This window comes from Neomonachus schauinslandi, chromosome Y, assembly GCF_002201575.2.
Source record: "Neomonachus schauinslandi chromosome Y, ASM220157v2, whole genome shotgun sequence".
Lineage (NCBI taxonomy): Eukaryota > Metazoa > Chordata > Mammalia > Carnivora > Phocidae > Neomonachus > Neomonachus schauinslandi.
This window is the reverse complement of record NC_058420.1, coordinates 1914532-1940301: the sequence shown is the minus strand read 5'-3', so window position 1 is coordinate 1940301 and position 25770 is coordinate 1914532. Positions and strand designations below refer to the sequence as shown.

Sequence of the window (25770 nt, the reverse complement as noted above, 5' to 3'; positions counted from 1 at the left end):
TTCTTTACTCACTAATTTGTATAAATGTTAAAACTCTCTCTTCCCTAGTGGGATAGAAAGGTAAAAACAAATATAAAAACTATAAGAAGGGGCGCCTGGGTGGCTCAGTCGTTAAGCATCTGCCTTCGGCTCAGGTCATGATCCCAGGATCCTGGGATTGAGCCCCACATCAGGCTCCCTGCTCGGCGGGGAGCCTGCTTCTCCCTCTCCCACTCCCCCTGCTTGTGTTCCCTCTCTCACTGTGTCTCTCTCTGTCAAATAAATAAATAAAATCTTAAAAAAAACTATAAGAAAACCCAAAATATGTATTTTTTCATCTTCTAAGTTTAACAGATGTTGGTAAGATATGTAATGATTTTGAACATGAAACAACTGGAATATCTTGTCCTAATGAGCTAAGTCAAGTAGAAACTTGATTTTTTCCTTCTATATATCCCAATACTCTCCATAAACCCTACAATTGATTTTTTAATCCTTTGAGAATCTTACCAGAGTTCTTGTATCCGATGTATACTGCCACAATTACATAACCTCCTTGATTTGCTGACATCATGAAAATATCTTCCCTCCATACTCTGTCAGATGAACTGAAACAGAATTATTTGCCAGTCTAGTAATAGGATATTTTGATCCAAGCTTCACTCATTCATTAATCTTCTTCTATTCTCTAGTCTTGAATTATTGGGCCACAAAAGAATCTGATTTAACCATACTAATACAGGTTCTCAGTTTTACTTACCAAGGTGGGAAAAGACCTTATTTGGACTATCAGCTACTTACAGGTTGTTAAAGAATCCAGAGTAGGCTGTCTTTGTAGTCTTTATAAATTTTGCCTTGTAAATGGTCATTGGGTATCTCTATCAAGGGAACCTTCAAAATAGTTTTACTTTTTTTCCAATTTGAAGAATTATTTTTAATAGGTATGGAGTTTTTGTTTGGGATGATGAAATAACTCTGGAAATGCACAGTGAGAACTTGTAAAATATTGTGGATTCACTTAATGCTATGGAATTTTACACTTAAAAAATGGTGACATCGATACCCTTGTTTTGTTGTCCTTCATATAAAGAAGAAATTGGCATCCACTCATGCACACAAGTGCTTCTGTAGGAGATGTGGGATCCAGCACCAAATGTCAAGAGACCCAAAAGGAGTTTTACCCACCTCAGTGTCAGGTAATATGTACATATATCTCAGATCTGCCAATAGACCCTGACCTATGAACTGCTTCAGTACAATTCAGGTCAAAACACTGTCTTAGACAATCACCCACAGACAAGAGAACATTTGTAGAAGTCCAGAAAAGAAGTTTTACCGCAAATTAAAACACACAAACAAACAAAATACAACTTTGGATGCATTGGAGAGGGTAAAAGGAACAGATTGACTGTTCATATCCCTTCTCCTCCAAGACAACTCAACTTAGAGACAAGAAGGGTCTTATCACCCCATGATTTCTCCCACAGAAAAATGAGACCATGTGAATGAACACTCAGCCTCCCCAACTGTATGGGATGTTGCCAAAGAAGCTCATTTCTCTCTCATCCAGTCAAGAGTATTGATTCATTAGCTGCATAACGAGAGTGGAAAAGTGTTGATAGAGTGACAGAACTCCGAAGGCATTGAAAAGATGACATAAACTCCATCAAGAAGACATGTTCTTGGGTGATGACTCAGCCAAGATTGGTGGATTGGTCCATGGAAACCACAAAAGCTATACATGCCTAACACCCGCCCCCACCACAACCACACACACAGCATTCTGTGACCAGCTTCTTTTGTGTGCTCCTGACAAAAGCAACATAATTTTTAGACAGCAAGTGAGTATATGCAGAAAGCTGGTCTGATTCTACAGACCTCAGAGAGACCACAAACTTGAATTTAGCACAATACCTTTGGGAAAGTAAAAGGAAGATTGTCAGCCTAAGGCCTGCTGAAAGGCAGAATCAAGAAAAGGCATATAAGCTTAAGAATTTTAATAGGAGATTGGGGGCGGCATGATGGCAGCAGAGTAAGGGACTTCATTTTATCTGGTCCCTCAAGTTTAGCTGGATATCTATCAAACCATTCTGAACACACACAGATTCAACTTGAGTTGTAAGAAGATTTATCTGGATCACTAGCAGAAAAATGACTACCTTTTGCAAGATAATCTTTGGGGGGGAATTATTGGAAGATAAATGGAGGGGAGAGGGAACCTCCATAATCCAACCACCAGAAACTGATATAACACTGGAGCAAAAAATCAGGACCCTTGAAAATCTGCTCCAGTGAAAGACACCCCTTTCTGAAAAGGGCACAAGGGGTGAATAGGGCAGAATTCTAGGTGGATCTTTGTGGTCTCAGGATCACAGGACACAGAAAGAACAGGGGAGCCTGAACCAATGGAGTGCCCAAGCAGTGGAGTGAGGAGACTGGTATGGTCAGTGGGCACAGAAGGCACTCTCTCCTCCGGTCACCATAAACCATGAGCTGGGCCAGTAGGGAGAACGTTCTCTGCCTGAGCACCCTGAAAAGAACTAGAAGGTGTGGGTTGTTTAACATCCCAGGGGAGACAGGGTAACAGCTCTCAGAGCGTGTGGCCCAAGACACAGGGGTGGCATCCAGCTGTGAACTGGAAGCCGAGGAAGAGGGTGCATGTGCAAGCCCATGGCCACTAGCAATTGCAAAGTCACAAAGTGCAGAAACACTTGCTGGTCCCCATAACTCCCCCTGGAGAGTGGCAGTGACTGGGAACCATGGGCTTCAGCAGTTTGGCACACAAAGAGGCTGTGCCCATTACTGGGCAACAGCTCTCAGGGCGGTGTAACCTTCAAAAGGACACTGGGGCAGCACCAAGTGTGACCTGGAAGCTACAGGAGAGGGTGCTCACACAGCCCACACATGCTAGCACTTGCAAAGCCACAAAGCACAGAGACACTTGTGGTCCCTGGAACACCCTTGAGAAAGTTGCAGCGGGCAGGAATAGTGCAAGTCTGTGGAGTTTGGTACACACAGAAGTGGAGATAGTTTGACCTAAGGGGTTTATTGAAGAAAGGGGATCTCGACCTTGCAGCTCAGGGCCAAAGATTCCCCGCAGGGCCATATTTGCTCTGACCCTCTAAAGAGAAGCAGAAAGACACCAGAGAACAAAACCCACACAGATGACCAGCTCACATTAAGTCCATTCCCTGACAAGGGGTGGGGCAACTAAACCCAGGCAAAGATGCTTGAGGAGCCGAGTTCTTCCAGTCTCTGGAAGAGACTGGAAGAACAGGTGAATGATAAAGCCTATTTCCTACAGGACTGTAAAACTCCAGCTCCATGTGAAAATAATATAGGGAGCTCCCGGTGTTCCCTCATGACTTGTTTATATTTCAGGCTAAAATTTTACATTTCTTTTTTAGTTTCTTTTCTTATTCTTATTCTTTTCTTATTCTTTTTTTTTCACCCTGTTCCCATTTCAAATAGATTCTTATTTCCCAACTTATGCTTTTAAGTTGCTTCTTAACCAACACTTTTTTCACATCTACATTTTATATATTTGTGCCTATTTCTTATTCTATTTACTTTTATCTTGATTTTATATATATATATATGTATATAAATATATATATAAATATATATATATATGATTTGTTCAAATATATCTTCTATATATATATATATATATATATATATATTTATTTATTTATTTATTTATTTATTTATTTATTTATTTATTCTGATTTCTTTGCAATTTTGGAAAATAGTGTCTTCTAAAACACAGACCAAAAATCAATCAGGAACTGGCAGATCATGCTGCTTTGTCCACTCTGAGAGATTATAATCTTTCTCCACCTCCCCCCCCTCCACTTTTAAAAAATAATTTTGGATCATTATGGGTTTGGTTGTGTATCTGTGGTAGCTTTCAACCACTTTGAATTCTTTCTAGTGCATTTTTCTTGGGTCATGGTTGATATTTTAGACTGTGTTCATTTGCTCAACCATCCCTCAATGGGATGACTAGGAAGAGGAACTTTCAACAAAGAAAAGAACCCGAGATAATGTCCTCTGCCACAGAACAAATGGATATGAATATAAGCAAGATGTCAAGATAGAAATCAGGATAGCATACATAAAGTCAATACCTAGGATTGAAAAGAGCATTAGTGACAATTTAGAATCTCTAAGGGTAGAAATGAGATCAAATCAGGCCAAACTTAAAAATGGTATGAATGAGATGCAGTCTAAACTCGATAACTCTAGCAACTATGGCAAATGAGGAAGAGACAGAATCAGTGATCAAGAAGATAAGCTGATGGAAAGGAAGGAAGCTCAGGAAAACAGAGATAAGTTCAGGAAAACAAAAAACTAGTGCTCCATGAAAATGGACAGAAAAATTAATGATGCCATGAAATGTTCCAATGGCAGAATCATTGGGATCCCTGAAGGTGGAGACAGAGAGGACTAGAAGATATATTTGAACAAATCATAACTGAGAATTTCCCTAATCTGGGGAAGGAAACAAGCATTTGTGTCCAAGAAACAGAGAGGACCAGTCCCAAAATCAATAAAAATAGACCAACAGCCCAACATATAATAGTGATGCTTGTAAATCTTAAAGAATCTATCCTGAAAATATCTAGGGAGAGGAATTTCCTTACATATGGAGGGAGGAATATCAGAACAATGTCAGACCTCTCCACAGAGACTTGACAAGCCAGAAAGAGCTTGTAAGACATACTCAGGGTACTAATGAAAAGAACATGCAACCACGAATACTTTATCCAGCAACACTGTCAATCAAAGTGTCTGGAGAGATAAAGAGCTTCCAGGTCAGGCAGATGTGAAAGATGAAAGAATATGTCACCACCAAGGCAGCCCTGCAAGAAATACTAAGGGAGATACTGTAACTGAAGAAAGACCCCAAAGGTCACATAGACCAGAAAGAAACAGAAAATCTATAGAAACAGGGACTTCACAGGCAATTCAATGGCATTAAATTCATATCTTTCAATAATCACTCTAAATGTAAATGGCCTAAATGTTCCCATCAAAAGAAACAGGGTTGCAAATTGGATAAAAAAGCAGGACCCATCAATATGCTGTCTACAAGAGACTCATTTTTTTTTCTAAATATATATATTTTTTATTTTTATTATGTTCACATAGCCACTGTATAGTACATAATTGGTTTTTGATGTAGAGTTCAGTGACTCATTAGTTAAGTAAAACACCTGGTACTCACCACAGCACATGCTCTCCTCAATACCCATCACCCTGTTACCCCCTCCCCCTACCCCCCTCCCTTCTGAAATCCTCAGATTGTTTCTCAGAGTCCATAGTCTCTCATAGTTCATCTCCATTTCTTATTCCTCCCCCTTTGGATTTCCCTTCCTTCCCCTATGGTCCTCCGTGCTATTGTTTATGTTCCACATATGAGTGAAACCATGTGAAAATTATCTTTCTCTGCTTCACTTACGTCACTTAACATAATCCCCTCCAGTTCCATCCATGTTGATGGAAATGGAGGGTATTCAATTTTTCTGATGGCTGAATAATATTCCATTGTATATATGTACCACTTCTTCTTTATCCATTCATCTCTGAAGGGAATCTCAGCTCCTTCAGCATTTTGGCTATTGTGGACATTGCTGCTATGAACATTGGTATATATGTGCCCCTTCTTTTCACCACATACAAGAGACTCATTTTGAACCTAAAGACACCTCCTAACTGAAAGTGAGGGGAAAGAGAACCATTTACCATGCTAATGGACTTCAAAAGAAAGCTGGGGTAGCAATTCTCATATCAGAAAAATTAGGTTTTAAACCAAAGGCTGTGGTAAGAGATGTAGAGAGACACTATATTATACTTAAAATGTCTGTCCAACAAGAAGATCTAGCAATTTAAATATCTATGCCCCCAACATGTGAGCAGCCAATTACATAAACCAATAAAACCAAAATAAAGAAACATATGGATAATAATACATTAATAGTAGGAGTCTTCAGCAATCCACTCACAGCAATGGACAGATCATCTAAGCAGAAGATCAACAAAGATACAAGAGCTTTGAATGATACATTGGACCAGATGGACTTCATAGATATATACAGAATATTCCACCCTTAAACAACAGAATCCTCATTCTTCTCAAATGCACATGGAACTTTCTCCAGAGTAGACCACAAACTGGGTCACAAAACAGGTCTCAACCAATACCAAAAGATTGCAATTATCCCCTGTAAATTTTCAGATCATAATGCTTTGAACTAGAAATCAACCACAAGAAAAAATTTGGAAAGAACTCAAGCAATCAGAGGTAAAACAGAATCCTGCTAAAGAATGAATGGGTCAGCAAGGAAATTAAAGAAGAACTTAAACAATTCATGGGAACCAATGAGAATGAAGACACATTGGTCCAAAACCTATGGGACACTGCAAAGGTTGACCTAAGGTGTAAATGCATAGCCATCCAAGACTATCTCAAAAATGTAGAAAAATCCCAAATTCAAAGTAAACCTTACATCTAAAGGAGCTGAAGAACAACAAATAACACTTGAACCAAGCAGGAGAAGAGAAATAACCATGATTAGAGCAACGATCAATGAAATGGGAATCAGAAGAACAGTAGAACAGATCAATGAAACTAGAACCTGGTTCTTTGAAAGAATTAATAAGATTGATAAACTTCTGGCCAGAATTATCCAAAAGAATATGGAAAGGACTCAAATTAAGAAATCATGAATGAGGGGCGCCTGGGTGGCTCAGATGGTTAAGCGTCTGCCTTCGGCTCAGGTCTTGATCCCAGGGTCCTGGGATCGAGTCCCACATTGGGCTCCCGGCTCAGTGGGGAGACTGCTTCTCCCTCTGACCCTCTTCCCCCTCATGCTGTTTCTCTCTCGTTCGCTCTCTAAAAAATAAATAAAATCTTAAAAAAAAAAAGAACTCATGAATGAAAGGGGAGCAAGCACGACTAATGCCAGGAAATAGAGACAATTATTAGATTTTATTATTAGTGGCTATATGCCAACAAACTAGTCAATCTGGAAGAACTGCATGCATTCCTGGAAAACTTACCAATGAACAAGACTGAAACAAGAAGAAATAGACAAACTGAAGAGACCAATAACTGACAAGGAAATTGAAGCAGTAATCAAAAACCTCCCAAAATACAAGAGTCCAGGGTCAGATGTCTTCCCAGGGAAATTCTAACAAACATTTATTTTTTTTTAATTAAACTTATTTTATTATGTAATGTTAGTCACCATACAATACATCATTAGTTTTTGATGTAGTGATCCATGATTCATTGTTTTCATATAACACCCGTGCTCCATGCAGTACGTGCCCTACTTAATACCCATCACCGCGCTAACCCATCCACCCACCCCTCACCCCTCTAAATCCTTCAGTTTGTTTCTCAGAGTCCCCAGTCTCTCATGGTTCATCTATCCCTCCGATTTCCCCCCTTCATTTTTCCCTTCCTTTTCATAATATCCTCCATGCTATTACCTATGTTCCACAAAGAAGTGAAACCATATGATAATTGACTTTATCTGCTTGACTTATTTCACGTAGCATAATCTCCTCCAGTCCCATCCATGTTGATGTAAAAGTTGGGTATTCATCCTTTCTGAAGCCTGAGTAATATTCCAATGTATATATGGACCACATCATCTTTATCCATTCATCTTTTGAACGGCATCTTGGCTCTTTCCACAGTTTGGCTATTGCAGACATTGCTGCTATGAACATTGGGGTGCATATGGCCCTTCTTTTCACTACATCTGTGTCATTGGAGTAAATGCCCAGGAGTAGAATTGCTGGGTCATAGGGTACCTCTATTTTTAAATTTTTGAGGCACCTCCACACTGCTTTCCAAAGTGGCTGTACCAACTTGCATTCCCACCAACAGTGTAAGAGGGTTCCCCTTTCTCCACAACCTCTCCAACACTTGTTGTTTCTTGCCTTGTCCATTTTTGCCATTCTAACTGGTGTGGGTGGTATCTCAATGTGGTTTTGATTTGAATTTCCCTGATGGCTAATGATGATGAACATTTTTTCATGTGTCTGTTAGCCAAATGTATGTCCTCTTTGGAGAAATGTCTGTTCATGTATTCTGCCCATTTTTTGACTTGATCATTTGTTTTTTGGGCGTTGAGTTTGAGAAGCTCTTTATAGATCTTGGATGCCAGCCCTTCATCTGTAGCGTCATTTGCAAATATCTTCTCCCATTCTGAGGGTTGCCTCTTTGTTTTGTTGAGTGTTTCCTTTGCTATGCAGAAGTTTTTGTCTTGATGAAGTCCCAAAACTTCTTTTTTACTTTTTTTTCACTAGGTTTTGGAGATGTATCCTGAAAGAATTTGCTGTGGCCAATGTCAAAGAGGTTACTGCCTGTGTTCTCTAGGATGTTGATGGATTCCTGTCTCACATTGAGGTCTTTCATCCATTTTGAGTTTATCTTTGTGAATGGTGTTAGAGAATGGTTGAGTTTCATTCTTCTGCATGTGGCTGTCCAATTTTCCCAGCACCATTTATTGAACAGACAGTCTTTTTTCCATTGCATATTTTTTCCTGCTTTGTTGAAGGTTACATAGAGTTGAGGGTCCATATCTGGGTTCTCTATTCTGTTCCATTGGTCTATGTGTCTGTTTTTGTGCCAGTACCATGCTGTCTTGGTGATCACAGCTTTGTAATAGAGTTTGAAATCAGGCAACGTGATGCCCCCAGCTTTGGTTTTCTTTTTCAACATTTCCTTGGTGATTCAGGATCTTTTCTGATTCCATACAAATTTCAGGATTGTTTGTTCCAGCACTTTGAAAAATGTCACTGGAATTTTGATTGGGATGGCATTGAGGTATAGATTGCTCTGGGTAACATAGACATTTTAACAATGTTTATTCTTCCGCTCCATGAGCATGGAATGTTTTTCCATCTTTTTGTGTCTTCTTCAATTTCTTTCATGAATGTTTTGTAGTTCCTAGAGTACAGATCCCTTACCTATTCTGTTAGGTTTATTCCAAGGTATCTTGTGGTTTTTGGTGCTATTGTAAATGGAATCATTTCTCTCATTTCGCTTTCTACAGTTGCATTGTTACTGTATAAGAAAGAAACAGCTTTCATGCATTGATTTTTTTATCCTGCCACATTACTGAATTGCTGTTTGTGTTCTAGTAATTTAGGGGTGGAGTCTTTGGATTGTCCATATAAAGTATTGTGTCATCTGTGAAGAGAGAGAGTTTGACTTCCTCTTTTCCAATTTGAATACCTTTTATTTCTTTTTGTTGTCTGATTGCTTTTGCTAAGATTTCTAGCACTATTTTGAACAATTGGGGCGAAAGTGGACATCCTTGAGGTGTTCCTGATCCTGGGAAAGACTCTGCTTTTCCCCATTGAGGATGATATTCAATGTGGGTTTTCCATAGATGGAGTTTATGAACTAGAGGAACGTCCCTCTATCCCTATACTCTGAAGAGTTTTAATCAGGAAAGGATTTTGTATTTTGTCGAATGCTTTTTCTGCATCAATTGAGAAGACCATATGATTCTTCTCTCTACTCTTACTAATATCTTCTATCACACTGATTGATTTGTGAATGTTGAACCATCGTTACATCCCGGGATAAATCCCACTTGGTCATGGTGGATGATCCTTTTAATGTTTGTTGGATCCTATTAGCTAGGATTTTGTTGAGGATTTTGGAATCCATATTCATCAGGGATATCTGTCTGAAATTCTTTTTAATGGGGTCTTTGTCTGGTTTGGGGATTAAGGTAATGCTGGCTTCATAAAACAAGTTTGTAAGTTTTCCTTCTCTTAGTATTTTTTGGAACAGCTTCAGTAGATTAGGTATTATTTCTTCTTTGAATGTTTGGTAGAATTCCCCAGGGAATCCATCGGGCCCTAGACTCTTGTTTTTTGAGAGGTTTTTGATCACTGCTTCAATCTCCTTACGGTTATTGCCTTTTCAGGTTGTCAATTTCTTCCTCTTCAGTCTTGGGAGTTTATGGGTTTCCTGGAAGGCATCCATTTCTCCAGGTTGCTCAACTTGTTGGAATATAAATGTTGGTAATAATTTCAAATAATTGTTTCTATTTCCTTGGTGTTAGTCGTGATCTCTCCCCTTTCCTTCATAATTTTATTAATTTGGGTCCTTTCTCTCTCTCTCTCTCTCTTTATTTTTTATTTTTTGGATATGTCTGTCCAATGGTTGTTCAATCTTATTAATTCTTTCGAAGAACCAGCTTCTAGTTTTGTTGCTCTGATCTACTGTGTTTCTGGTTTCTAATTGATCGATCTCTGCTCTTATCTTAATTATTTCCATTATAATGTGTGGCTTAGGCATCTTTGTTGCTTTTACTCCAGTTCTTTAAAGTTTAGAGTAAGATGGTGAATACAAGATTTTTCTATATTTTTGAGTGAGGCTTGGATGGCTATGTATTTCCGCCTTAGGACCTCCTTTGCAGTATCCCATAGGTTTTGGACCGATGTGTTTTCATTCTCATTGATTTCCATGAATTGTGTAAGTTCTTTGATTTTCTGGTTGACCCAAACATTCTTGAGCAGAGTGGTCTTTAGCTTCCAAGTGTTTGAATTTCTGCCAAATTCTTTCTTGTGATTGAGTTCCAGTTTTAAAGCATTGTGATCTGAGAACATGCAGGGAATAAATTCAATCTTTTGGTATCGGTTGAGACCTGATTTGTGACCCAGTATGTGATCTATTCTGGAGAAAGTTCTATGTGCGCTTGAGAAGAATGAGTATTCTGTTGTTTTAGGGTGGAATGTTCTGTATATATCTATGAGGTCGAGTGTGTCATTCAAAGCTCTTGTTTCTTTGTTGATTTTCTGCTTAGATGATCTATCTATTGCTGAGAGTGCAGTATTGAGATCTCCTACAATTAATGTATTGTTTATCAATATGCCTCTTTATTTTGGTTAACAGTTGCCTTATGTAATGGCTGCTCCCATGTTGGGGATGTAGATATTTACAATTGTTAGATCTTCTTGTTGGATAGACCCTTTAAGAATGTTATAATGTCCTTCTGTGTCTCTAATTACAGTCTTTATTTTAAAATCTAATTTGTCTGTGGTATATAGATACAATGGGATATTCTGCAGCCATCAAAAGGAATGAAATCTTGCCATTTGCACCGACATGGTTGGAACCGGAGGGTATTATGCTGAGCGAAATAATTCAATCAGAGAAAGACATGTATCATGATCTCACTGATATGAGGAATTCTTAATCTCAGGAAACAAACTGAAGGTTCCTGGAGAGGTGGGGGTTGGGACGGATGGGGTGGCTGCATGATAGACATCGGGGAAGGTATGTGCTATGGTGAGCACTGTGAATTGTGTAAGACTGTTGAATCACAGACCTCTAACTCTGAATCAAACAATACATTATATGTTAAAAAATAAAAGAAGAAGAAGTAAAAGATAGCAGGAAGGGAAAAATGAAGGGGTAAAATAGTTCTCTCAACCATGAGAGACTATGGACTGTGAGAAAAAAACTGGGGGTTCTAGAAGGGAGGGCGATAGGGGCATTGGTTAGCCTGGTGATGGGTATTGAGTAGGACATGTACTGAATGGAGTCCTGGGTGTTATACGCAAACAATGAATCATGGAACACTACATCAAAAACTAATGATGTAATGTATGGTAATTAACATAATATAATTTTAAAAAAAGAAAAAAAATCTAATTTGTCTAATATAAGAATTGCTACCCCAGCTTTCTTTTGAGGTCCGTTGACATGGAAGATGGATCTCCATCCCTTCACTTTCAGACTGGATGTATCTTTAGGTTCAAAATGAGTCTGTTGCAGACAGCATATGGATGGGTCCTGTCTTGTTATCCAATCTGCAACTCTGTGCCATTTTATGGGAACATTTAGGCCGTTCACATTGAGAGAGATTATTAAATATATGAATTTATTGTAATCATGTTGCCTTGAAGTACATTTTCTATAGATTGTCCCTTAAAATTTCTGTTCTCTGTAACTCTTGGGGTGTTTCTACTTTTATAGAATCCCCCTTGATATTTCTTGGAGTTCTGGCTTAGTGGTCACATATTCTTTCAGTTTCTGCCGTCTTGGAAGCTCTGCATCTCTCCATCCATTGTAAACGACAGCCTAGACAGATAAAGTATTCTTGGTTGCATGTTCTTTTATTTAGTACCATGAATATGTCTTGTCAGGCCTTTCTGGCTTTCCAAGACTCTGGAGAGGTCTGACATTATTCTGATGTTCCTCCCTCTGTACATAGGAATCTCTTCCCCTAACTGCCCTTAATATGGTTTCCTTGGTTCTAAGATTTGCAAATTTTACAGTTAATGTTTTATGCCATACTGGGGGTTGACTGTTTTACTTGATCTTCAGAGGGGTCCTCTCTGCCTCTAGGACATGAATTTTGTTTCATCCCCCAGATTACGGAATTTCTCAGCTACGATTTGCTCAAATACATCTTCTAGTCCTTCCTCTCTCTCCAGCCCCTCAGGGATTGCAAAAATTCTGACATCGGGATGCTTCATGGTGTCACTTATTTCCCTGATGCTGTTGTCATGGATTATGAGTTGTTTCTCCCTGGTCTCCTCTTTTTCCTTCCTTCTTATCAATTTGTCTCCAGGTCACTCATTCGATCTTCTGCCTCCCTTACCCTAACTGTTAGATTATCCAAATTAGATTGGATCTCATTGATAGCATTTTTAAATTTTGCCAATTCAGCTATCATTTCTTCCCACAGAGACTCTATGTTGCCATTATCAATTTCCCCATTCTAGTTGTTGCCTTCACACCTGCTACCCTGAATTCCATTTCTGACATCTTGTTATATCTGCATCAATTTTTATATCTGTGGCAGAAGTCACAGTCTCTGAGTCTTCTCTCGTTTGGGGGTTCCTCCACCAGTCATTCTCTTGATGGGTGGTTGAGGGAATGTACAGAGTCCAAATTATTGACAACCACCCAAGCAAGACGCAACTTTTTTATAGGGAACTTAGGGTGGTTGGACTCTTGTTCTCCCAGCCTGTCTTTTGGGGGAGGGGCCTGCCACGCTGTTACTCAGGCAACCCTGTTTGGGCAGGGTTGTCCTACCCCCTGTGGGGGAGGATGGGCTCAGTGAAAACCAGTTTTTTGGGGGCTTTTGTTCACTGGTGGAATTCCTTGGCAGCTTTCCATGTTTCTTCTGAGAGTCAGAGCAGAAGCGATCATTTCCAGCCCTCTGCCTCAGAGCAGAGAGATCTCAGTCTATTCTTCAGTGAGCCCTCCAGGCCACACTATCTCCGTTTCTGTCTGTGCTGGTACAAACTTCAGTGTCATGGGTTCTGCACCCCTCCTCAGGGCTCCCAGTCCTCACTTCCAGGTTGGGGCATGTCTCGGCATACTTCTAAAACTGACAACTGTGGAGAGGAAAGATGGCGGAGGAGTAGGGGACCCTATTTCAACTGGTCCCCAGAATTGAGCTAGATATCTACCAAACCATTCTGAGCACCCTCAAAACCACCCTGAGATGTAAGAAGATCTGGATCTGTACAAACAGAATATCACAGGTGATTGATTTCAAGGTATGAAGTGGGAGCCATAATTCTGCGGGCAGATATCGGAGGATAAATGGCAGCAGGAAGATGCCTAGCCACGGGGATCCTACACCGCCAGTGAGTGACAGTGTCACGCGCTGGGGACAGGCACAGACTCGCAGACCAGTAGCTGCGGGGAAAGGTCTATAGGGCGGCCCCCGGGACAGAAACCCAGAGAGGTGGTGTTGGGGGGGGGCCTGGGACTGGCGGGCAGTTTTAGAAGCAAAAAGGGCAGAGACCTGCTCTGACCTGGAGGCAGGACTGGGACCACTGTGGAGGGGTGCACAACCCGGGCTGCTGCAGTTTATAGCAGCACAGACAGAAAAGGAGACAATATGGCCTGGAGAGCTCACTGAAGAACAGACTGCGGTCTCTCTGCTCTGAGGCAGAGTGTTGGAAATGGTCTCTTCTGCTCTGACTTGTGAAAGAGACATGAAAAGCCCCCAGGGAAAGCTGCCAGAGAACAAAAGCCCCCAAAACCGATTCCTGCTGCGCCCATCCCCCACCACAGGGGGGCAGGCAACACCACCCAAACAGGGTTGCCTGAGTAATGGCACAGCAGGCCCCTCCCCCAGAAGACAGGCTGGGAAAACAAGAGGCCAGCAACCCTAAGGCCCCAATAAAACAGATGCATTTTGCTTGGGTTCTGATCAATAATTTAGGTTCTATACATTCCCTCAAACACCCATCCACAAATGACTAAGAGGAGGAGCCCCCAAAATATAAAAGACTCAGAGATTATAACTTATGCTGCAGATTTACATATAGATGCAGATATAACCACGATGTCAGAGATGGAATTCAGACCAGCAATTTTGAAGACAATGGCTAGAATGGAGAAATCAATTAATGGCAACATGGAGTCTCCAAAGGCAGAAATGAAAGCTGAATTGGCAGAACTTAAAAATGCTATCATTGAGATCCACTCCAATCTAGATAATCAAACAGCTAGGGTAAGTGAGGGAGAAGAACGAATAAGTGACCTAGAATACAATATAATAGATAAAAAGGGAAAAGAGGAGGCCAGGGGAAAACAACTCAGAATCCATGAAAATAGAATCAGAGAATTAAGTGACACCATGAAGTGCTCCAGTGTCAGAATAATTGGAATCCTGGAGGGAGTGGAGAGAGAGAGGACTAGAAGATGTATTTGAGGAAATCATAGCTGAGAACTTCCCTAATCTGGGGAAGGAAACAAACAATGCTTTAAAACTGGAATTCAATCGCAAGAAAAACTTTGGCAGAAATTCAAACACTTGGAACCTAAAGACCACTCTTCTCTAGAATGTTTGAGTCAACCATGAAATTAAAGAAGAACTTAAACAATTCATGGTATCCAATGAGAATGAAAACACATCGGTCCAAAACCTATGGGATACTGCAAAGGTGGTCCTAAGGGGGAAATACATAGCCATCCAAGCCTCACTCAAAAAAATAGAAAAATTGGGTGACTGGGTGGCTCAGTTGGTTAAGCGACTGCCTTAGGCTCAGGTCATGATCCTGGAGTCCTGGGATCGAGTCCCACATCGGGCTGCCTACTCAGCAGGGGGTCTGCTTCTCCCTCTGACCCTCCCCCCTCTCATGTGCTCTCTCTCTCTTTCTCTCTCTCAAATAAATAAATAAAATCTTAAAAAAAAAAAAGAAAAATCCCAAATTCACCAACCCACTCTCCACCTTAAAGAACAAGAGAAAAAGCAACAAATGATGGATTCCTGGGGGAATTCTACTAAATATTCAAAGAAGAAATAATACCTATTCTCCTGAAGTTGTTTCAAAAAATAGAAACAGAAGGAAAACTTCCAAACTCATTTTATGAGGCCAGCATTACCTTAATCCCCAAACCAGGCAAAGACCCCAACAAAAAGAAGAATTTCAGACCAATATCCCTGATGAATATGGATTCCAAAGTCCTCAACAAAATCCTAGTAATAGGATCCAACAATACATTAGAAGGATCATCCAGAACCACCAATTGGGGTTTATCCCCGGGATGCAAGGGTGGTTCAACATTCACAAATAAATGAATGTGATAGAACACATTAATAAGAGGAGGGAGAAGAACCATATGGTCCTCTCAGTTGATGCAGAAAAAGCATTTGACAAAATACAACATCCTTTCCTGATCAAAACTCTTCAGAGTATAGGGATAGAGGGAACATTCCTCAAGTTCATAAAATCCATCTATGAAAAACCAACAGCGAATATCATCCTCAATGGGGAAAAGCTGAGAGCCTTTCCCTTAAGATCAGGAACACGTCAAGGATGTCCACTCTTTTTATTTTTTTATTTTTTTTATTCTTATGTTAATCCCCATACATTACATCATTAGTTTTAGATGGGGTGTTCCATGATTCATTGTTTGTGCATAACACCCAGTGCTCCATGCAGAATGTGCCCTCCTCAATACCCACCAGCAGGCTAACCCATCCTCCCACCCCCCTCCCCTCTAGAACCCTGTTTGTTTTTCAGAGTCCATTGTCTCTCATGGTTCGTCTACCCCTTCCAATTTCCCCCGCTTCATTCTTCCCCTCCCGCTACCTTCTTCTTCTTCTTTTTTTTTTTCCTTAACATATATTGCATTATTTGTTTCAGAGGTACAGATCTGAGATTCAACAGTCTTGCACAATTCACAGTGCTTACCAGAGCACATACCCTCCCCAGTGTCTAACACCCAGCCACCCCAGCCCTCCCCCCCCCCCCCCCACTCCAGCAACTCTCAGTTTGTTTCCTGAGATAAAGAATTCCTCATATCAGTGAGATCATATGATACATGTCTTTCTCTGTTTGACTTATTTCGCTCAACATAATACCCTCCAGTTCCATCCACTTCGTTGCAAATGGCAAGATCTCATTCCTTTTGATGGCTGCATAATATTCCATTGTATATATATACCACTTCTTCTTTATCCATTCATCTGTCGATGGACATCTTGGCTCTTTCCACAGTTTGGCTATTGTGGACATTGCTGCTATAAACATCGGGGTGCACGTACCCCTTTGGATCCCTACATTTGTATCTTTGGGGTAAATACCCAGTAGTGCAATTGCTGGATTGTATTGTAGCTCTATTTTCAACTTTTTGAGGAACCTCCATACTGTTTTCCAGAGTGGCCGCACCAGCTTGCATTCCCACCAACAGTGTAGGAGGGTTCCCCTTTCTCTGCATCCCCTCCAACATCTGTCGTTTCCTGACTTGTTAATTTTAGCCATTCTGACTGGTGTGAGGTGGTATCTCATTGCTGTTTTGATTTGGATTTCCCTGATGCCGAGCGATATTGAGCACTTTTTCATGTGTCTGTTGACCATTTGGATGTCTTCTTTGGAAAACTGTCTGTTCATGTCTTCTGCCCATTTCTTGATTGGATTCTTTGTTCTTTGGGTGTTGAGTTTGATGAGTTCTTTATAGATTTTGGATACTAGCCCTTTATCTGATATGTCATTTGCAAATATCATCTCCCATTCTGTTGGTTGTCTTTTGGTTTTGTTGCCTGTTTCCTTTGCTTTGCAAAAGCTTTTTATCTTGATGAAGTCCCAATAGGTCATTTTTGCCCTTGCTCCCCTTGCCTTTGGCGATGTTTCTAGGAAGAAGTTGCTTCGGCTGAGGTTGAAGAGATTGCTGCCCCTGTTCTCCTTTAGGATTTTGATGGACTCCTGTCTCACATTGAGGTCTTTCAACCATTTGGAGTCTATTTTTGTGTGTGGTGTAAGGAAACGGTCCAGTTTCATTCTTCTGCATGTGGCTATCCAATTTTCCCAACACCATTTGTTGAAGAGATTGTCTTTATTCCATTGGACATTCTTTCCTGCTTTGTCAAAGATGAGTTGACCATAGAGTTGAGGGTCCATTTCTGGGCTCTCTATTCTGTTCCACTGATCTATGTGTCTGTTTTTGCACCAGTACCATGCTGTCTTGATGATGACAGCTTTGTAATAGAGCTGGAAGTCCGGAATTGTGATGCTGCTGGCTTTTCTTTTCTTTTTCAACATTCCTCTGGCTATGCGGGGTCTTTTCTGGTTCCATACAAATTTTAGGATTATTTGTTCCATTTCTTTGAACAAAGTGGATGGTATTTTGATGGGGATTGCATTGAATGTGTAGATTGCTCTAGGTAGCATTGACATCTTCACAATATTTGTTCTTCCAATCCATGAGCATGGAACGTTTTTCCATTTCTTTGTGTCTTCCTCAATTTCTTTCATGAGAATTTTATAGTTTTCTGAGTACAGACCCTTTGTCTCTTTGGTTAGATTTATTCCTAGGTATCTTATGGTTTTGGGTGCAATTATAAATGGGATCGACTCCTTAATTTCTCTTTCTTCTGTCTTGTTGTTGGTGTATAGGAATGCCAGATTTCTGTGCATTGATTTTATATCCTGCCACTTTACTGAATTCCTGTATGAGTTCTAGCAGTTTTGGGGTGGAGTCTTTGGGGTTTTCCACATAAAGTATCATATCATCTGCAAAGAGTGAGAGTTTGACTTCTTCTTTGACAATTTGGATGCCTTTGATTTCTTTTTGTTGTCTGATTGCTGTGGCTAGGACTTCCAATACTATGTTGAATAGCAGTGGTGATAGTGGACAAAGGATGTCCACTCTTGCCACTATTGTTCAACATAGTACTAGAAGTCCTGGCAACAGCAATCAGAAAACAAAAAGAAATTAAAAAGTATTCAAATTGTCAAAGAAGTCAAACTCTCTCTTTTTGCAGACTACATGATACTTTATGTGGAAAACCCAAAAGAATTCACCCCAAATTACTAGAACTCATACAGCAATTGAGTAATGGGGCAGGATACAAAATCAATGCACAGAAATCGGTTGCTTTCTTACACATTAACAATACAACTGTAGAAAGAGAAATTAGAGAAACGATTCCATTTACAATAGCACCAAAAACCATAAGAAACCTCCGAATAAACCTAACCAAAGAGGTAAAGGATCTATACTCTTGGAACTACAGAACACTCATGAAAGAAATTGAAGAAGACTCAAAAAGATGGAAAAATATTCCATACTCATGGATCGGAAGAATAAACATTGTTAAAATATCTATGCTACGCAGAGCAATATATACTTTCAATGCCAATGCTGGAACAAACAATCCTAAAACTTGTATGGAATCAGAAAAGACCCCCAATAGCCAAGGAAATATTGAAAAAGAAAAAGAAAGCTGGGGGCATCACGTTGCCTGATTTCAAACTCTATTACAAAGCTGTGATCACCAAGACAGCATGGTACTGGCACAAAAACAGACATACAGACCAATAGAACAGAATAGAGAACCCACATATGGACCCTCAACTTTATGGTCAAATAGTCTTTGACAAAGCAGGAAAAAATATGCAATGGAAAAAAGACCGTCTGTTCAATAAATGGTGCTGGGAAAATTGGACAGCCACATGAAAAAGAATGGAACTCGACCATTCTCTAACACCATTCACAAAGATATACTCAAAGTGGATTAAAGACCTCAATGTGAGACAGGAATCCATCAAAATCTTAGAGGAGAACACAGGCAATAACCTCTTTGACAGTGGCCACAGCAACTTCTTTCAGGATACATCTCCAAAAACTAATGAAACAAAAGCAAAAATGAACTTTTGGGTCTTCATCAAGATAAAAAGCTTCTGCACAGCAAAGGAAACAGTCAACAAAACAAAGAGGCAACCCACCGAATGGGCGAAGATATTTGCAGAGGACACTACAGCTAAAAGCCTGGTATCAAAGATCTGTAAATAACTTCTCAAACTCAACAACCGAAAAACAAATAATCAACTCAAGGAGTGGGCAGAAGATATGAAAAGACACTTCTCTGAAGAAGATATACAAATGGCTAACAGACACATGAAAAAAATGCTCATCATTATTAGCCATCAGGGAAATTCAAATGAAAACCACATTGAGATACCACCTTACATCAGTTAGAATGGCAAAAAGGGACATGTCAAGAAAAAAACAAATGTTGGAAAGATTGTGGAGAAAGGGGAACCCTCTTACACTGTAGGTGGGAATACAAGTTTGGACAGCCACTTTGGAAAACAGTGTGAAGGTTCCTCAAAAATTTAAAAATAGAGCTACCCTGTGACCCAGCAATTCTACTCCTGGGCATTTACCCCAAAGACACAGATGTAGTGAAAAGAAGGGCCATATGCACCCCAGTGTTCATAGCAACAATGTCCGCAATAGCCAAACTGTGGAAAGATATGAGATGCCCTTCACAGATGAATGGATCAAGGAGTTGTGGTCCATATATACAATGGAATATGACTGAGCCTTCAGAAAGGATGAATACCCAACTTTTACCTCAGCATCAAGGGGACTGGAGGAGATTATGCTAAGTGAAATAAGTCAATCAGAAAAAATCAATTATCATATGGTTTCACTTATTTTTGGAACATAAGAAACAGCATGGAGGACATTAGGAGAAGGAAGGGAAAAATGAGGGGGGGGATTTGGAAGGAGAGATGAACCATGAGAGACTATGGACTCTGAGAAACAAATGGGGTTTTAGAGAGGAGGCGGGAGGGGGGTTGGGTTAGCCCAGTGATGGGTATTAAGGAGTGCATGTACTTCATGGACCACTGGGTATTATATGAAAACAATGGATTGTGGATCACCACATCAAAAATAATGTTATATGGTGACTAGCATAACATAATAAAATAAAATAAAAAAAGAAGGACATAAAGGATTTAGCAGATAAGCAAAAGCTAAAGGAGTTTGTGAACACTAAAATAGTTCTGCAAGAACTATTTAAGGGGACATTTTGAGTGGGAAAGAAAGAGAAAAGTAGCAAAGACTAGGAAGGAGAATGGGCAATCTACAGGACACTAATTTTACAGATAATTAAATGGCACCGTATTCATACCTACTGCATAGCTGGTGCATAATTAGCATAATTACTCTGAATGTAAATGGACTAAATGCTCCAATCAAAAGAGATAGGGAATCAGAATGGATCAAAGACAAGACTCATCAATATTCTCCTTACAGGAGACTTAGTTTCAACCAAAGACATTTCCAGATTGAAAGTGAGGGGGTGGAAAACAATTCACTATGCTTATGGACATAAAAAAAAAGTTGGAGTGGCCATACTCATATCAGACAAATTAGACTTTAAACCAAAGATGTAATAAGAGATAAAGAAATTCCTCTATCATAATAAAGGGGTCTATCTAACAACAATATCTAACAATTGTAAATATTTATGCCCCTAACTTAAGAGCAGCCATATATATAAATCAATGAAAAACTAACTTAAAGAAACTCACAGATAATAACACAATAATAGTAGGGAACTTTAACAGTCTGGTCAAACATTGGACAGATCATCTAAGCAGGGGCTTAACAAGGAAACAAGAGCTTTGAATGGCACACTGGACCAAGTGAATTTAACAGATTTATACAGAGCAGTCTGGCCTAAAGCCACAGAATACACATTATTTTCAAGTGCACACGGAACACTCTCTGGAATATATCACATACTGAGTCACAAATCAGGGCTCAAATGGTACAAAACTATTGGGATCATACCATGCATATTTTCAGACCACAATGCTATGAAACCTGAAGTCAACCACAAGAAAAAATTTGGAAGGACTGCAATACATGGAGGTTAAAGAACATCCACTAAAGAATGAATAGGTAAACCAGGACATTAGAGAAGAATTAAAAGAATACATAGAACCAAATGAAAATGATAATACGACAGTCCAAAATCTTTGGAATGCAACAAAGGCCACCCTAAGAGGGAAGTGTATAGGAGTGGAGACCTTCCTCTAGAAACAAAAAGGTCTCAAATGGAAAACCTAACCTTACATGTAAAGGAGCTGGAAAAAGAACAGCAAATAAAGCCTATATCCAAGAGAGGAAGGGAAATAAAGATTAGATTGGAAATAAAAGATATAAAACAAAGAAACAACGAGTAAAACATTTCAATATAAAACAAAGAAACAACGAGTAAAACATATCAACCACAATAGGAGCTGGCTCTTTCAAAGAAAAAAGTTGATAAATCTCTAGCCAGACTTCTTGGAAGAAAAGAGAAGGATCCAAATAAATAAAATCATGAAAGAAAGGGGAGAGATCACAATCAACACTGCAGAATTACAATTATAAGAGAATATTATGAGCAATTAAATGCCAACAAATTAGGAAATCTGGAAGAAATGGACAAATTCCTAGAAACATATTAAACTAAAAGCAGGAAGAAATAGAAAATCTGAACAGGCCCATAACCAGCAAAAATATTGAATCAGTAGTCTCAAATCTCCCAACCAACAAGAATCCAGGGTCGAATGTCTTCCCAGGGAATTCTACTGAACATTTAAAGAAGAGTTCACCCTCTTCATCTGAAGCTGTTCCAAATAATAGAAATGGAAGGAAAACTCCCAAACTCCTACTATCAGGCCAGCATTACCTTGACTCTAAAACAAGACAAAGACCTGCTGAAAGAATTACAGACCAATATTCCTGATAAACATGAATGCAAAAATTCTCATCATTATACTAGCTAATCGAATACAACACTATGTTAAAATGATTATTCAACATGACCAAGCAGGATTTATTCCTGGGCTGCAGGGTCTGAAAATATGCATGGTATGATCCCAATCGTTTTGTACCATTTGAGCCCTGATTTGTGACTCAGTATGTGATACACCACATTAATAAAAGAAAGGATAAGAACCATATAATCCACTAAATAGAAACAGGAAAAGCCTGTGACAAAATACCTCATCTTTTCTTGATAAAAACCCTCACAAAAGTAGGGATTGAAGAATCATACATTGGGATACGTGGGTGGCTCAGGAGGTTAAGTGTCTGCCTTTGGCTCTGGTCAAATCCCAGGGTCCTGGGATCAAGTCCCATATTGAGCTCCTTGCTCAGCAGGGAGACTGTTTCTCCCCCTGTCCCTCCCCCTGCTCATGCTTTCTCTCATGCTCTCTCTTTCTGAAATAAATAAATAAAATCTGAACTAACATACACCAACGTCATGAAGACCATATATGAAAGACCCACAACTAATGTCATACTCAGTGGGGAAGAACTGATAATTTGCCCCCTAATTCAGAAGTAAGACGGGGATGTCCACTCTCACCACTGCCATTCAACATTGTATTGGATGTCCTAGCCTAGCAATCAGACAAGAAAAGAGATAAAAGGCATCTGAATCAGCAAGGAAGAAGACAAACTTTCACACTTTGCAGGTGACACGATAGTTTATGTAGAAAACCTGAAAGACTCCACCAAAATATTGCTAGAACTGATAGAGGAATTCAGCAATGTCATAGGATATAAAATCAATGCAGAGAAGCCTGTGAATTTCAAAAAAACAATAATGAAAGAGAAATCAAGGAACAAATCCCATTTCAATTGGACCCAACCCATAAGATACCTAGGAATAAAACTAACCGAAGGTGTATAAGATCTGTACTCTGAAAACTATAGAACACTTACCGGGCATCTGGGTGGCTTAGTCAGTTGAGCATCCCACTATTGATTTCAACTCGTCATGATCTCAGGGTTGTGAGATCGAGCCTTGCATCAGCCTCCATGCTCAGCATGGAGTTTGCTTGTGATTCCCTCTCTCCTTCTCTCTCTCCCCTTTCCCCTACTCTTGTTTTCTCAAAATAAATGAATAAAATCCTTAAAAAAAAAAAAAACTGTACTACACTTATGAAGGAAATTGAGGAAGACACAAAGAAATGGAAAGACATTCCATGCTCATAGTTTGGAAAACCCAACATTGTTAAAAATGACTACAGTTCCCAAAGCAATCTATACATTCAGTATAATCCTCATCACCATAACACCAGCATTTTTTCACAGAGGTAGAGCAAACAACCCTAAAATTTGTATGGAATGAGAAAACAAACAAACAAACCCTGAATAGCCAAAGTAATGTTGAAAAAGCAAAGCAAAGTGGAAGGCATTACAATTCCACACTTCAAGCTATATTACAAAATTATAATCATCCATACAGTAAGGTAGGGCACAAAAACAGACACGTAGATCAATGGAACAGAATAGAGACCCCAGAAATGGACCCTCAGCTCTATAGTCAAATAATCTTCAACAGAGCAGGAAAGAATATCCAATAGAAAAAAGACAGTCTCTTCAGAAAATGGTATTGGGAAAAGTGGATAGCAACATATGGAAGAATGAAATTGGAGCACTTTCTTACACCAAACACAAAAATAAATTCAAAATGAATGAAAGACCAAAATGTGAAACAGAAATCCCATCACAACCCTAGAGTAGAACACATGCAACAAACTCTTTTACATCACCCAGAGCAACTTCTTACTAGACACCTTGCCAGGGAAAGAAAAGAAAAAATGAGCTATTGGAACCTCATTAAGATAAAAGGCTTCTGCACAGGGAACAAAATAATCAACAAAACTAAAAGGCAACGTACGGAATGGGAGAAGATATTTGCAAATGACTTATCAGATAAAGGTTTAGTATCCAAAATCTATAAACAACTTACCAAACTCAACACAAGAAATGGGCAGAAGACATAAACAGATATTTCTACAAAGAAGACTTACAAATGGCTAACAGACACATGAAAAAATTTTCACATTACTCATCATCAGAGAAATACAAATCAAAACCACAATGAGATACCACCCAACAGCAGTCAGAATGGCTAAAATGAACAACTCAGAAAATAACAGATGCTGGTGAGGATGTGGAGAAAGGGGAACCCTCCTACACTGTTGGTGGGAATGCAAACTGGTGAAGCCATTCTGGGAGACAGTATGGATTTTCTTCAAATGTTAAAAATACAACTATCCTTTGACCCAGGCATTACAGTAGTCAGTATTTATCCAAAAGGTACAAAAATAATGATTCAAAGGGGCATAGGAATCCCAGTGTTTATAGAAGCTCTATGCACAATAGCCAAACAGGGAAAGAGCCCAAATGTCCGTCAATGGATAAAGAATGGATATATATCTATTCTTGGACGAGTAATATTCCATTGAGGAATACTGAGGAATAAGTAATATTCCATTGAATGTATTACTCAGCCTTTAAAAAGAATAAAATCTTGTCATTTGCAACAATGTGGATGGAACTAGAGGTTATTATGTCAAGTAAATAAGTCAGTCAGAGAAATACAAATAGCATATGATTTCACTCATATGTGGAATTTAAGAAACAAAACAGATGAACATTGTGGATGGGAAGGAAAAATGAAATAACAATAGAGAGAGCAACAAACCATAAGAAACTCTATAGAGAACAAACTGAGGGTTGTTGGAAGGGAGGTTTGTAGGGAAAGGGGTAATTGGGTAATGGGCATTAAGGATGGCCCTTGATGGAATGAGCACTGGGTGTTATATGCAACTGATGAATCACTAAATTCTACCCCTGGAACTAAAAACAAAGAGGGAGGAGGAGTAGAAGGAGAAGGAGATGAAAGGAAAGGAGAAGGGCTAGGGGAATGGGAAGAGAAAGAAGAAGATGATGAGGAGGAGGAAACAAAGGATTTTGTGTGTGGGGGGGGGGGATATGTACATGGTCTTGTGCTGCTCATGCCTACAAGCAAGTGAATCAAGAATCTGGAGAATTTTCATCCCCTTCTCTATGTGCACTTTCCAGTGTGGATATACATAGAACACCTCTGTATGACCTTCATATTGATCAAAAGATTTACAGAGAACTATGTACGACAGGAACATTTGAATGCATGTCTCCACACACAAATGAAAATAAACACAGTATTGAAACCAATTTTTATTATACAGATAAAGCCATGGAAAGCCATAAGGATGAATTTACCATTATTCCTGTACTAGTTGGAAGTCTGAATGATTCCAAAGAACAGTAATTGGGAAAACTCTTCAGTAGATATCTAGCTGATCCTAGTCAGCTGTTTGTGTTGTCTTCTGATTTCTGTTATTGGAGTCCAAGTTTCCATTACAGTTACTATGATGAATCCTGGGGGAGATTTATAGATCCATTGAAAACTAGATAAAATGGATATGGGTATTATAGAACACTTTGACCCCATATCATTTAGCAATTACTTGAAGAGATACCATAAAATTATATATTGAAAGCATCCCATATGTAGGGGTGTTATTAGAGGCTATCACAGTGCTCCAGAAAATGGACTGAATGAGTTTTCCTTTTTGAAATATGCCCAGTCAAGCTAGTGTAGAAACTGGCAAGACAATTTAGTGAGTTATGCAGAGGAAAAACTCATAGTCCACTGA

The 25770-nt window shown here is 39.4% G+C and overlaps 1 pseudogene; it reads left to right on the top strand.

Annotated features, from left to right (window-relative positions):
- The first annotated feature begins 2738 nt into the window (after window positions 1–2738).
- Window positions 2739–25770, top strand: LOC110582738 (annotated as a pseudogene).